The 14943-nt window shown below is 44.5% G+C and overlaps 1 pseudogene; it reads right to left on the bottom strand.

Annotated features, from left to right (window-relative positions):
• Positions 1 to 3338: 3338 nt before the first annotated feature.
• Positions 3339 to 4163, bottom strand: LOC119623899 (large ribosomal subunit protein eL33 pseudogene; annotated as a pseudogene).
• Positions 4164 to 14943: the final 10780 nt, after the last annotated feature.

Genomic DNA, 14943 nt, shown 5'->3' with positions numbered 1-14943 from the left:
TCGTCTAGTTGCCTTAGAGGGTCGTGGAGTCTGTGTGGGTCTAACCTGGACCTGTGTGAGAGCCTTCTCACCAGAGCTGCTGAGTTTGAAGTAAATCTCCATGTTTATTTTCATGGGAACAGAGTTAAATTGGTTCTCCTGCTCAATAAACCCTTTATGGAGGCTCTCAGGATCCCAGAGTTGGAAGCAATCCCAGAGACTCCTCCAGACCGGGGGCTCACCCCTTTCTGTGGAAGCCTGTCCGTTTGCGGGCCTTTCTGGTAGAAGGATCTTTCTTATTCTGAGCCAAAATCTGCTTCCTAAAGGGTACACAGAAGGAAGGAATGCCTGCGTTGCACCTGGACAGATTCTCCAAAGTGGCAGCTTTAAAACCTCAGAACCTTGGTTGGGCACAGTGGCTCACGCCTGTAATCCCAGCACTTTAGGAGGCTGAGGTGGGTGGATCACCTGAGGTCAGGAGTTTGAGACCAGCCTGGCCAACATGGTGAAACCCTGTCTTTACTAAAAACACAAAAATTAGCCGGGCGTGGTGGCGCACACCTGTAATCCCAGCTACTCAGGAGGCTGAGGCAGGAGAATCGCTTGAACCTGGGAGGCAGAGGTTGCAGTGAGCGGAGATCACACCACTTCACTCCAGCCTGGGTGACAGAGTGAGACTCCATCTCAAAGAAACAAAACAAAACAAAAACCCTATAGAACCAGAGCTCCTTGAAGGCAGAGTTATGGCTCACAGTCTTAGTAAACAACAGCGAGTGGAGGAATGCATGGGTGAATGTGTCTCCTCCAACCCTCTTATTTTACCTGAGAGGAAACTAAAGAGCAGAGGGTGCAGCGACTTGTCCAAGTTTACACACAAATTAGTGACTGGGAGTGGGGTCACGAGGCACATGGGCTAATGATCACCCCACAAGCTCCTGTGGGGAACGTGGGGCCGGGGTGCTGTGTGGGAGGGGAGGGAACGCCATCACACTGGAGCCATGGGGGACGTTATCCTTGTCTCTGACAAGGTTAGGGCACAGATTCAGTTGGAGCAGGGAAAGTGGCTGGGGCAGGAGTTAGGGGACTCTGAGGAGAGAAAAGTGACTTATTAAGCACTCACTGTATACAAAGCACTTCTGCAGATGGTGAGAGAGAGGGGAGGGAGAAGATACCAACGGTGGTGCAAGAGAGAAACCAGGCACTGCGGCTCAAGACCGTGCAGTCGTGGGTCCTGAGAAGATGCAGCCCCGAGGGGGAAGCAGTGCTGAGCCGTGGCACCAGGGAAAGGGAAAATCCCTGGATCAGGCCTCAAAGTGTGCAAAACATTGAGGGGCAGGGGCCGGTGTGATGGAAGGGCTAGGTGGTCTAGGTTGGGGTACACGCTGGGCCCCCTTGCCACCCCCTGCCTCCAGATCCCTTCTGCCTCACCACCCATTCCTACCTGGACTGCCTGTTAGCTTTCCTAGGACTGCGGTACAAATTGCAACAAACTGGGTGGCTCAAAACAACAGTGTTTCATTCCACCACAGTTGTGGAGGCTGGAAGCCTGAAATCAAGGTGTCAGCAGGGTGGGTTCCTGCTGGAGGCTCTGAGGGAGGGCCTGTGGCAAGCTCTCTCCAAGCCTCTGGCAGCTGCAGGCAATCTGCAGTGTTGCTTGGCAGTGGCGCCTCCAGTCTTTGCCTCCATCTTCACATGGCCTTCTCCTCTGTGTCTCTGTGTCTTGAAATTCCCTCTCCTTCCTCCTAGAAGGATACCTGTCTCTGGATTTAAGGCTCACCATTAATCTAGGATGATCTCTTCTTAAGATCTTTATTTGGGAAAAGATCCTATTTCCAAAAAGGTCACATTCACAGGTTTAGAACTTGGGCATATCTCTCTTGAGGGGGCCACTATTCAACCCTTTACACCATTCATTCTCTTCTGGCTGCTACTGCCCTGTGGTGGCCTCTGTATGCATCCCCCACTCATGGGACAGTCTTCACATACAATACCCAGCCTCCAGTGAGACTGGAGAAATTCCAGAGCTGAGCAACCTCATCCAGCTCACTTACACCATCTGTCTTTACTCGAGTCTGGCTACTCCCAGCAAACCTGTTTGCCCTCACAGATTGTGTGTGTGTGTGTGTGTGTGTGTGTGTGCGCGCGCGCGCGCATGCATAGATGGCTAAGATGCTTTCTTCCCAGCTTCTCATCCTCCACTCCTCTCCACACTCTCTGCTTGCTTTATCTGGGAAAACCCTGCCAAAAGGAGTCAGCCTTGCCTGTCCTGCATCACTGCTGTACCCCTCTGTTGGCTTCTTTTTCTCCTGAGCCACCATGTAAGAAGTCCAATTTCCCGAGGCCGCCATGCCAGAGAGGCCATGTGTAGTGCTCCAGCCAAGAGACCCAGCTGAGCCAGCCTCCCAGCCACGCCCGCCAGGCTGGCCGCTATAGGCAGGAAGAACCATCTTGGAAGTGGATTCTCCAACTTCAGCTGTTCCAGCTCCTGTGCACCGAGTCTTCCTGGTTGAGGTCCAAGACCTCATGGAGCATTGAAAATCCATTTCCTCCATGCCCTATCCAAATTCCTAATCCACAGAATCCATGAGAATAATAAAATAGTTGTGGTTTTATGCCACTAAGCTTGAAGTCATTTGCTGTGCAGCAACAGACACCTGGGACAGGATTTGGTACCTGGAAGCGAGGCACTGCCATAGCAGAACCTAACATATGTGGGAGGCGCCTGACAGCCTCAGTGAGACTGCGCGGGAAAGCTGGCAGGGCCTTGAGGAGACTGCGGGCGAAGGCTCGAGGGAAAGTTGAGGGAACCACTATTGGAATTTGGAGGAACAGAGACTCTGATGTAGTGTTGGGCAGTTGACTGAAACTTTCATCTGTACTAATGTGAAAAATAAAAAAGGTCTAATTAACTGATGACTCTGGCTAGGATTTTCAGGCAGAGTGTTGAAAGTTATGTTTGACTTTTTTGAGCCTTGCATCCTAAGATACAGATAGTGAGAGAAAAGATTATTCTGTTTTTTAGGCAGAATTTGGAGGAGATATAAAAAGCCCAGGATAATCTTTCCAGCCAAGCAAGAATTGTCAAAGTAATAAAAAAGCCTCGGGGCAAAGATCAACTCCAGAGCACTGTCAGGAACACACAGTTTCTGGGTAAACATGAAGCCAAAGCTGTGACTGTAAAGGCAGAGTCATTAAGCATCAGAAAGACCTAAGCGGGTGCCTCAGAATCCTTCAGACAGGCAGAAGTAGTCCTAAGGATCCTACAGGCATTTGTTGCAGACCTACTCTGTTAAACAGTAGGACTTCTAAGGATATTTTCCCCCCACAAATCCACTTTTATTTATTGACTTTTCATCAGTTTAAACCCTTGAGGGGTACAGCATCACTCAGATTCTGTGTCCAGTGGGCTCAGGAGGAAGATTGCTTTGGAATTGGGCATGAACCTTGCCACTGTTTCTGTAGGCCGGAGTTACCTTTCCCCAGATTACTCTGGTTTTGTTTGGTTTGCCACCAGGAGTCACTGTGGTGTCCTTTGCTTTGTATACAGAAGCACATCTCTTGCCCAAATAGAATTCTGTTTCATCTCAGGCATAAACCACCTTTAATTTTAAGAAGAACTGCTGTGTGCTCCCTTTGGTTCCAGAGACTCTGCTTATAGTCAGCAAAAATGGCCTTGGACCACAGCCTTCCAGACATATTTCTTTTTAGAAGTCCTATTCCCAGCAGGCCTCCACAGGATCCAAGATGGCAGGAAGAGAAAGACCTTCTAAGGATCTTAAGGATATTACTCCTCCACAGCCTCACGGGGTACCCAAGATAGAGAAGGCCTTATCTTAAAGAGACTTATCAGTGTGATTTTTGCCTAAAGGAATAATCCTCCAGTAAGATTCATAGAGACCGGGCGCAGTGGCTCACGCCTGTAATCCCAGCACTTTCAGAAGCTGAGACAGGAGGATCACCTGAGGTCAGGAGTTTGAGACCAGCCTGGCCAACATGGCGAGATCCTGTCTCTACTAAAAAATACAAAAATTATGCAGGCTTGGTGGCACATGCCCATAATCCCAGCTACTCAGGAGGCTGAGGCGGGAGAATCGCTTGAACCCAGGAGGCAGAGGTTGCAGTGAGCTGAGATCACGCCATTGCACTCCAGCCTGGGTGACAGAGCAAGACCCTATCTCAAAAAACAAAAACCTTAGCAGCCACTAAAAATGATGACATTGGTAAATATTTACATGCAGAATCACAGAACTGAGTAATATTAAATTAGCAAATTATGAAGCATTAATGTTGAGTATAATCCTATTTTTTATTTTTAAAAATATATTTGATGGCTCTTCCTTATAGTAAAATGCCAACTAGTAAATGAAGAAGCAATGATAGAAAAATCACCATTTTGCAATACAGTAATGATTCAGTCAAGAATCATCAGTGAATGTTAAAACTTCTAGGTGCAAGTTTGATAGGAAACGGAATATTGATATAGTTTAAACTTACCTCCACACAGAATTTTTTCTTTGTGTGCATGTTTTTTGTTTTTATTTTTGTTTTTTTGAGACTCAGTCTCGCTCTGTTGCCCAGGCTGGAGTGCCCTGGCACGACCTCGGCTCACTGCAACCTCCACCTCCTGGGTTCAAGCAATTCTCCCATCTCAACCTCCTGAATAGCTGGGACTACAGGCATCCGCCACCAAGCCCAGTTAATTTTTGTGTTTTTAGTAGAGATGAGATTTCACGATGATGGTTAGGCTGGTATCAAACTCCTGACCTCAGGTGATCCACTTGCCTCGGCCTCCCAAAGTGCTGGGATGACAGGTGTGAGCCACCATGCCTGGCCTTTCTTTGTGTTTAAACAGCTTTATTGAGATATAATCCAAATACTGTATAACTTACCATTTAAAATGTGCAATTCAATGTTTTCTTAGTATATTCAAAGGGCTGTGCAGCTATCACCACAATCTAATTTTAGAATGTTTTTGTCTCTCTCTCCCATTAGTATTAGTCCCTATTCCCTTCCTTCCCCTATGCCCTGGCAACCACAAATCTACTTTCTGTTTCTAGAAATGTACCTATTTTGAACACTTTACATAAATGGAATCATATAATACAGTCTTCCGTAACTGGCTTCTTTCACTTAGCATAATGTTCCCCAGTGTTCTCTAAGTTGTAGCATTTATTAGTAGTTCATTCCGTTTTCTTTTTGGAGATAAGGTTTCACTCTGTCGCCCAGGTTGGAGTGCAGTGGCGCAGTCTCAGCTCACTGCAACCTCCACCTCCTGGGCTCAAGCAATCCTCCTGCCTCAGCCTCCTGAGCACCTGGGACTACAAGTGCACACCACCGTGCCCAGCTAATTTTTGTTTTTGTTTTTGTTTTGAGACAGGGTCTGGCTCTGTCACTCAGGCTGGAGTGCAGTGGCACAATCTTCACTCACTGCAACCTTCACCTCCTGAGCTCAAGCCGTTCTTCCGCTTCAGCCTCTTGAGTAGCTGGGACTACAGGCATGCACCACCATGCCAAGCTAATTTTTGTGTTTTTTGTAGAGACAGGGTTTTGCCATGTTGTTCAGGCTGGTCTTGAACTCCTGGACTCAAGTGATCTGCCCGCCTCAGCCTCTCAGAGTGCTGGGATTATAGGCATCTGCCACTGCACCCAGCCTAATTTTTGTATTTTGTATTTTTATTTTTTTGTAGAGTCGGGGTTTCACCATGTTACCCAGGCTGTTCTCGAACTCCTGGACTCAAGCAATCCACCCACCTCCGTCTCTGAAAGTGCTGGGATTACAGGTGTGAGCCACTGTGCCTGGCCACTTTATTCCTTTTTATTGCCAAATAATATTCTATTGTATGGATATACGACATTTTATGTATCCATTCATCAATCGATGGACATTTGTTTTCACTTGTCTATATGCGTAATACTGCTATAAACATGCCTGATTTTTGTGGGGATGTGTTTTCAGTTCTTTCGGGTGTATACTAGGAGAAGCATTGCTGTGTCATAGGTACCTATGTTTAACTTTTTGAGGAACTGCCAAGTTGTTTTTCGAAGGTGCTGCACCATTTTATATCCCATCAGCAATGGATGGGAGTTACAATTTCCCCACATCCTTGCCAATTTGTTGATGTCTGTCTTTTAAATTGTAGCCCTATTTGTGGATGTGAATTGGTACCTCATTATGGTTTGGGTTTGCATTCCCTAATGAGTAGTGATGCTTAGTATCTTTTCATGTGCACAGATTGCTTTTTGTTCACAGATTACTTTTAAATTACAAAGGAGAGGTCTGGCACAGTGGCTCACACCTGTAATCCCAGCACTTTGGAAGACTGAAGTCCAGGAATTCAAGACCAGCCTAGGCAACATGGCGAAACCCTGTCTCTATTAAAAATACAAAAATTAGCTGAGTAGCACGTGCCTGTAGTCCCAGCTACTTGGGAGGCTGAGGTGGGAGGATTATTGGAGCCTGGGAGGCAGAAGTTGCAGTGAGCTGAGATTGTGCCACTTCACTCCAGCCTGGGCAGAACGAGACCCTGTCTAAAAAAAAAGTTACAAAGGAAAAAATGGTAACACTACAGTAGAGAAAACTGTTAGGTTCCAACTTAATCATAAATCACAAATAATGACACAAATTGACACTATGTGTTTTCTCATATGATGTGCTGAGAAGGACAAAAATATACTTTATAACACTTCTGCCCAAAAAATGCAAAGCCAGCTGGCAGGATGTCTCACATCTGTAATCCTAGCACTTTGGGAGGCCAAAGCAGGAGGATTGCTTGAGCCCAGGCAGTGAAGGCTGCAGTGAGCCAAGTCTATGCCACTGCACTCCAGCCTGGGCGACAGAGTGAGACTAAAAAGGAAAAAAAAAAAAAAAAAAAAAAAGAAAGAAAGAAAAGAAAAGCAGCAGCAAAGCCTGAGTCTTATCATGAAGAAATATTAGACAAAACCAAATTGAGGGTGGGTGCAGTGGCTCACACCTGTAATACCAGCATTTTGGGAGGCTGAGGCGGGTGGATCACTTGAGGTCAGGAGCTTGAGGTCAGGAGCTCGAGACCAGCCTGGTCAACATGGTGAAACCCCATCTCTACTAAAAATACAAAAATTAGCTGGGCATGGTGGCGCGCGCCTGCAGTCCCAGCTCCTTGGGAGGTTGAAACATGAGAATTGCTTGAACCCAGGAGGCGGAGGTTGCAGTGAGCTGAGATCGCACCACTGGGCAACAGAACAAGACTCTGTCTCAAAAAAAAAAACCAAGAACAAGAAAAAAAACCAAACTGAAGGATATTCGGCAAACTAAATGGCCTGTATTCCTCAAAAATGTTCTGAAATGTAGATTTCTGATGGCACCTCCAAAGGAGGCTATCCTCACAGTTGTAATATTTGAGTGAGTAATATTAAAACTACTTAATTAGTTTAATGTTGACTAAATATATATATGCACACATATTTTATGTTTGTTTATGAATAGAGAAAACCTCTAGATGGGTATATATTAAAGTGTTAGTTAGGCAAAGCTATCCTGAGCAAAAAACAAAACTGGAGGAATCACATTATCTGACTTCAAATTATACTACAGAGCCACTATAGTAACCAAAACAGCATGGTACTGGCATAAAAACAGATACATAGACCAATGGAACAGAAAAGAAAACCCAGAAATAAATCCATACATCTACATTTTCAACAAAGTTGCCTAGAACATACATTAGGTAATGGACATTCTCTTCAATAAATGGTGCTGGGAAACTGGATATCTATATGCAGAACAATGAAATGGCCTCCATCTCCCACCATATACAAAAATCAAATCAAAATTGATTGAAGTCTTAAATCTAAGACTCAAACTATGAAACTACTAAAAGAAAACATTGGGGAAACCCCCCGGCACATTGGGCTGGGCAAAGATTTCTTGAGTAATACCCCACAAGCACAGGCAACCAAAGCAAAAATGGGAAAAATGGGATCACATCAAGTTAAAAAGCTTCTGCACAGCAAATGAAACAATGAACAAAGTGAAGAGACAACCCACAGAATGGGAGAAAAAATAGTTGCAGACTATCCATCTGACAAGGGATTAATAACCAGAATATATAAGGAGCTCAAATAACTCAATAGGAAAAAAATCTAGTAATCCAATTAAAAATGGACAAAAGATCTGAATAGACATTTCTCAAAAGAAAACATACAATGGCAAACAGGTATATGAAAAGGCGCTCAACATCATTGATCATCAGAGACACACAAATCAAAAACTACAATGAGATATCATCTCATCCTAGTTAAAATGGCTTTCATCCGAAAGATAGGCAATAACACATGCTGGCGAGGATGTGGAGAAAAGGGAACCCTCATACTCTGTGGATGGGAATGTAAATTACTACAATCACTATGGAGAACAGTCTGGAGGGTCCTCAAAAAACTAAAAATAGAGGTACCATATGATTCACCAATCCCACTACTAGGTATATACCCAAAAGAAAGGGCATCATTATATCAAAGAGGTATCTGCACTCCCATGTTTATTGCAGCACTTTTCACAATAGCCAAGATTTGGGGCCGGGTGCAGTGGCTCATGCCTGTAATCCCAGCACTTTGGGAGGCCAAAGCAAGCTAATCACCTGAGGTCGGGAGTTCCAGACCAGGCTGACCAACATGGTGAAACCCCATCTCTACTAAAATACAAAAAATTAGCCAGGCATGGTGACGCGTGCCTGTAGTCACAGCTACTCGAGAGGTTGAACCAGGAGAATCGCTTGAACTCAGGAGGTGGAGGCAAAGAGCCAAGATCGGACCACTGCACTCCAACCTGGCGACAAAGCAAAGCAACACTCTGTCTAAAAAAAAAAAAGATTTGGAAGCCAAGTAAGTGTCCATCAACAGATGAATGGATAAAGAAAATGTAGTACATATACACAATGGAGTACCATTCAGCCGTAAAAAAGAATGAGATCCTGTCATTTGCAGCAACATGGATGGAACTGGAGGTTATTATATTAAGGGAAATAAGCCAAGCACAGAAAGACAAACTTTGCATGTTCTCACTTATTTCTGGGAGCTGAAAATTAAAACAATTGAACTCATAGAGATATAGAGTAGAAGGATGATTATGAGAGGCTGGGAAGGGTAGTGGGGGATGTGGAAGTGGGGATGGTACTCATTAGTACAAAAATATAGTTAGAATGACCAAGGTCTAGTATCTGATAGCACAACAGGGTGACTGTAGTCGACAACAATTTATTGTACACTTACAAATAATTAAAACAATAATTTATTATACATTTAAAAATAACTAAAATTGGATCGTTTGAAATACAAAGGATGAATGCTTAAATTGATGGATACTCCATTTACTCTGATGTGATCATTATTGCCTGTATCAAAATATCTCATGTACCCCATAAATACATTCATCTACTATGTACCTACAATTTTTTTGAAATTTTAAGGTTAATTATTATCTCCAGAGGTTGGGTAAGAATAGGTCTTTTCTTGTAGCTTATCTAGGTTTACTAATTTTTCTATACTGAAAGAATTCTATAACTTGGGTATTAAAATATACTGTAAAGAGAAACTCAAAAAATAAACAGATATAAAGGAAAGGAGGGAAGGAAGAAAGAAGGAGGGAAGGATGATGGAAGGAATACAGGTAATTAGTGATACTCACCATATATTAACTACTTGAGACATCAGATGTCCTTTCCTGAGAATTATTTTTCTTCCCTTAGTAAAACTGTGCATTACTGAGAACCTGTTCCTTCTTTATGTGTAAAGAGCCTCCACCCATTAAGGTAGCATTCCTTTAGCTGCCCGGCATTGTGCCAGATGCTGGGGATACAAAGGCTAGATGTGGTCACTCTTTTCCATGAGTTCACAGTAAATCAAACATTGCAGTATTGTGTGACAAATGCAGTAACAGACATTCATGTAGATAGAGGAAGGAAAATATTCACTCTCTTTGAAGGAGAGTAGCTGGTGAAGTCTTCACAAAAGAGGACACACATGAGCTGGGTCTTGAGGAAAGTGGGAGTTGTGCGTGGAGGGTAGATTCCAGGCACAGGGAACAGTACATGTGAGGACACGGAGTTTCCACCCAGCACACTCAGGGCACTGTGAGTGGTTCAGTACAACTGGAACAGAAATGTTGGGATGGGGTGGGGAGTGCAGGGGAAGATGAAGGAATAGACAGGAAGTCAGTCTCAGAGGAGTTTTTGAGTCCTCTGAGGCCTCACTGCTCAAAGAGAGTGCATTACCTGTGTGCTTGTCAGAAATGCAGACCCTCAGGCCCACCACAGGCCTTCTGAATCAGAATCTACACATATTTAGTTATTTAGAGACAGGGTCTCACTCTATTGCCCAGGCTGAAGTGCAGTGGTGTAATCATGGCCCAGGTGATCCTCCCACCTCAGCCTCCTGAGTAGCTAGGAATACAGGCATGCACCTCCATGCTTGGCTAATTTTTAAAATTTTTTGTGGAGACAGGGTCTCACTATGTTGCCCAGGCTGGTCTTGAATTCTTGGATTCAAGGGGTCCTCCTGCCTCAGCTTCCTAAAGTGCTGGGATTACAGGCATGAGCCTCCGTGCCCAGCCAGAATCTACATTTTAGGCCGGGTGCAGTGGCTCATGCCTGTAATCCCAGCACTTTGGAATGCCAAGGCAAGTGAATCACCTGCGGTCAGGAGTTTGAGATCAGCCTGACCAACAAGGAGAAACCCTGTCTCTACTAAAATTAGTCAGGTGTGGTGGTGCATGCCTGTAATCCCAGCTACTCGGGAGGCTGAGGCAGGAGAATTGCTTGAACTCGGGAGGCAGAGGTTGTGGTGAGCCAAGATCATGCCATTGCACTCCAGCCTAGGCAACAAGAGCGAAACTCTGTCTCAAACAACAAAAACAACAAACCAGAATCTACATTTTAATAAGAGGTTCAGGTGATTCCTTTGTGCATTCAAGTTCAAGAAGCTCTGCTCTGATTTAACACCTTCAAACTTTATTGTGTGGGCAATAGGGAGCCTTTGAGGGCTTTCAGCAGGGGCAGGACACAGTTGTTCGGTCCACCTTCCTTGGTGTCTGCAGCAGGGTTTGGTTCTTCATATCCTCTTCCCAGTCCTCTCTTTCCCTGTTTCTTCATCAGCCCCTCTGCCACCACTAACCCCAAACACTCCAGTCCTCCATCCACTACCTGTCTTCACAGACTTTTACTCAGCCTCACTGCCCTGAACACACCTGGTGTAATTCTTGAGTGCAAGGAATCCCTTGGGTTTGAACAATGATAAATGAAAATGTAAGATTCCATGATTCTATGAAATACTTTGCACAGCAGGGTGACCTTGTGGAATTCATTATGCCCAAGCAGTGGCACATGCTGGAAACATAAGTAGTCTCAAAAAACATAGAGAAAGATTCACAGATGTAAGTCCATGGTGAGTTAAGAAGGGAAACAGGATGCAGAGATGTGGTCCCTAACCTTTTCTTGGTAATAACCTGTATTGGTTTTTTTCTGACTATAAAACTAATATATGTGCATTAGAAAGCTGGAAATACATTAGTTTGAACAAGAAAACAAAAGGTCAGTCAGAGGAAAAATCAGAAGGGATTAAAAACAAAGAGAAGGAAATCAAGGGCATGCATGCGTGCATGCACGCACACACACACACACACACACACATACACACACACACACACATTCTGCCCACCTCCTGCCACTCCTACCCTGTCCTTCTGATTTGGTTATAACTAAGATTGCAGATTGATCAATATTCAGTGTTTACATTATCAAGACTGTAAACCTGTTGACCACTGAACTATGTAGTATATAATGATTACTTCTCCTTCCTTGCACAACATTTTGCTTTTCTGGAGCTGATCATTGTTGCTAGTTATATGTTCAGTTGATTAGTTTTTTCATGTCCTTATTAGTAATTTCTTTCTTTCTTTCTTTCTTTTTTTTTTTTGAGACGAAGTTTCGCTCTTGTTGCCCACGCTGGAGTGCAAATGGCACGATCTTGGCTCACCACAACCTCTGCCTCCCGGGTTCAAGCGATTCTCCTACCTCAACCTCCCGAGTAGCTGGGATTACAGGCATGTGCCACCATGCCTGGCTGATTTTGTATTTTTAGTAGAGACAGGGTTTCTCCATGTTGGTCAGGCTGGTCCTGACCTCAGGTGATCCGCCTGCCTCAGCCTCCCAAAGTGCTGGGATTACAGGCTTGAGCCACTGCCCCCAGCCTATTAGTAACTTCTTAACTCTTCCCTAAGTGGGTAAATATTCTCTGAATATATTCAGATACATTAAATGGTTTGTTGTTGTTGTTTGTTTTTTTCTTTGAGACAGGGTCTTACTCTGTCCCCCAGGCTGGAGTGCAGTGGCACAATCCCAGCTCACTGCAACCTCCGCCTCCAAGGTTCAAGCAATTCTCGTGCCTCAACCTCCCGAGTAGCTGGGATTACAGGTGCGTGCCATGATGGCCCAGGTAATTTTTGTGCTTTTAGTGGAGATGGGGTTTCGCCATGTTGGCCAGGCTGGTCTCAAATTCCTGGCCTCAAGTGATACTCCTGTCTCAGCCTACCAAAGTGCTAGGATTACAGGTGTGAGCCACTGCACCCAGCCCATTAAATGTTTTATCAATTTCATCTTGTTGATGCCATCTTCTCTCTTGGAATCTTCTGACTGCTGTAGCCTGCATTGGTCACTCTGAAGATCTGCTGCCCAGCTGCTGTTCAATAACCTTCCATCTCCATCCTGGGGATTTCCTTCAACTCTCCTCTGTTAAAAACCTGCTTTCTAGGTTCCATACGCTCATACACTTTCACTTCTGGTTTTTCTACCTCATTTTGGTGGAAGATTTTCTCCAGTAGCTTCCTGAGAAAGAGCTCATAGAAGACAATGGGTTTGGTTTCTTGCATGTCTGGAAATGCCTTCATTCTGTCTTCACACTAAATTAATCATTTGGCTGGGTATAGAAGGGAAAATTAGAAATCATTTTCCTTCAGAACATTCAAGGCATTGTTCCATTGCCTTCCAGCTGTCACTGTGACTGGTGAGAGAGCCACTGCTGTCGTGATTCCTGATCCTTTGTATGAAATCTGTCTTTTTGTTTGTTTTTCATCTTTCTGAAAACATGTAGGAGGATTTCCTCTATGTCCTCAGTGTTGTGAAAACTCACCATGTTTTGTCATTTGTGAAACTATTTTCATCCATTATACTTGACACTTGATGGGCCCTTCAGTTCTAGGAAATTTTACTAAATTGCTTCCTTGATAGTAGTTCTTTGATGGATAATTAGATAGTTCTCTCTGCTTTCCCTTTCTGGAACTCCTATTATGTGAGACCTCCTAGGCTGGACCTTGTCTTTTGTCTACTATTTTCCATTTTCCATCTTTTTTTGCTCTACTTTGTGGAAGATTGCCTCTAGCTTATTTTCCAACTGTTCTATGGAGTGTTTCATTTCTGCTATTATATTGTTAATTTTCAAGAGGGTTTTTTGTGCATTAAATGTTCCTTTTTTCCAATATTTTGTTATGAAAGTTTCCAAACACATAGACAAGTTGAAATAATTTTATGGCAAACACCCATATAACTATCACCTGACTTGAACCTGGGAGGCAAAGGTTGCAGTGAGCCGAGATCGTGCCATTGCACTCCAGCCCGGGCAACGGTGTGAGACTCTGTCTCAAAAAAAGGAAAAAAGAAAAAGAAAATAGAAAGTAAAAACTGAGAGGGAAACAGTGCTTATTTTAACTCCTGACGGCACTGTTTGCAGGAGTCATGCTTCAGTGCCTTGTAAGAAGTTTACCAAACTGCCAGCCTCATGGAGCAGGAGACCTCTTTAAGATGGGTGGGCCAGGTGTAGGGGTGGGGGTGGGAGTTCCTGCACAACTCTGTTGATGCTTGGTTGACCCTGACGGATATTCTGGGCCATGCTGGCTTTTGACTGGAACCTGCTACCTAGGTTGATCCTTCAGTTCCTCTCCTTATCAGCTCTGTTATTTCCAATCTCTAGCTCACATCTTGCCCAACTCCATTCCACTGTCTGTTTCAGTTTGCATCCTTTCTCCCTTCCATTTAAATTTTCCCCAAACAGATCTGGCCTTAGTCACCTACTTGTATCCTCTATTGAGTTTTCATTCAACAACATTTGTTGAGCATCTTTGTGCCAGGCCCATGGTAAGTACAGGAGACTTAAGGTTGAGAATAACACAGCATTGCAAGTACATCCTCTGGATCCAAACTACCTGGGTTCGAATCCTAGTACCATCATTTCTAACTGTAGGATCTTGGACAAGTTACTTTGTTGTACTCCAGTGTCCTCATCTATATAAAAAGAATAATAATATGGTCATTTAATCATGGGGTTAGTGAGAGGATTGACTAAGCTTAGAAGGGTGTCTGGTGCCCAGTAAGCACTCTTTAAGTGCTGGCTCTTAAGGCGCGGTCCTTGCCTCTCAAGGAGTTCGTGGTCTACAGTTCCCCCTGGGGGACAGGACTGAGTCGGCTGGCTTCGCAAGTGACCTGCAGCTCCTGGCTACCCTTTCCTGAACCGGGTGGAAGTTCTTTAGTCACAGATTCACTGTATGACCCCAGACAAGTAAGTTCTCTCTGGGTCTCACTTTTTGCATTTATAAAGAAAGGAAATTGGACTAAAATTGATTTCCAAGATCCCAACAAACTATTATCCTTGTTCTGGGTCAAGCAGCCCAAGTTTCAAACTATGTCAGTTTGGCCAAGACACTTAGCCCTCAGAGCTTGTTTCATCCCTGTAAAACGTGGATGATATTGCTAATCCCCTCCCAGTGTTGTGATGAGGGTTTAATAATACAAGACAAGCCCCACGCGCTCGCCGGCTACCGGCACACAGCGCGAGGAAGTCAGGCCAGCCTTTTTGATTCACCGCAAAATTCGATCCACCCGCCCTCGCCGTTCAGCGCACGCGCGCTGGCACCGCCCCGCCCCCGCCGACCGCAGTTTCCCGACT

The sequence above is a fragment of the Chlorocebus sabaeus genome, chromosome 11 (genome assembly GCF_047675955.1).
Source record: "Chlorocebus sabaeus isolate Y175 chromosome 11, mChlSab1.0.hap1, whole genome shotgun sequence".
Classification (NCBI taxonomy): domain Eukaryota; kingdom Metazoa; phylum Chordata; class Mammalia; order Primates; family Cercopithecidae; genus Chlorocebus; species Chlorocebus sabaeus.
Note: the sequence above shows the minus strand (reverse complement) of the source record. Positions and strands in the feature narration are given on the sequence as shown.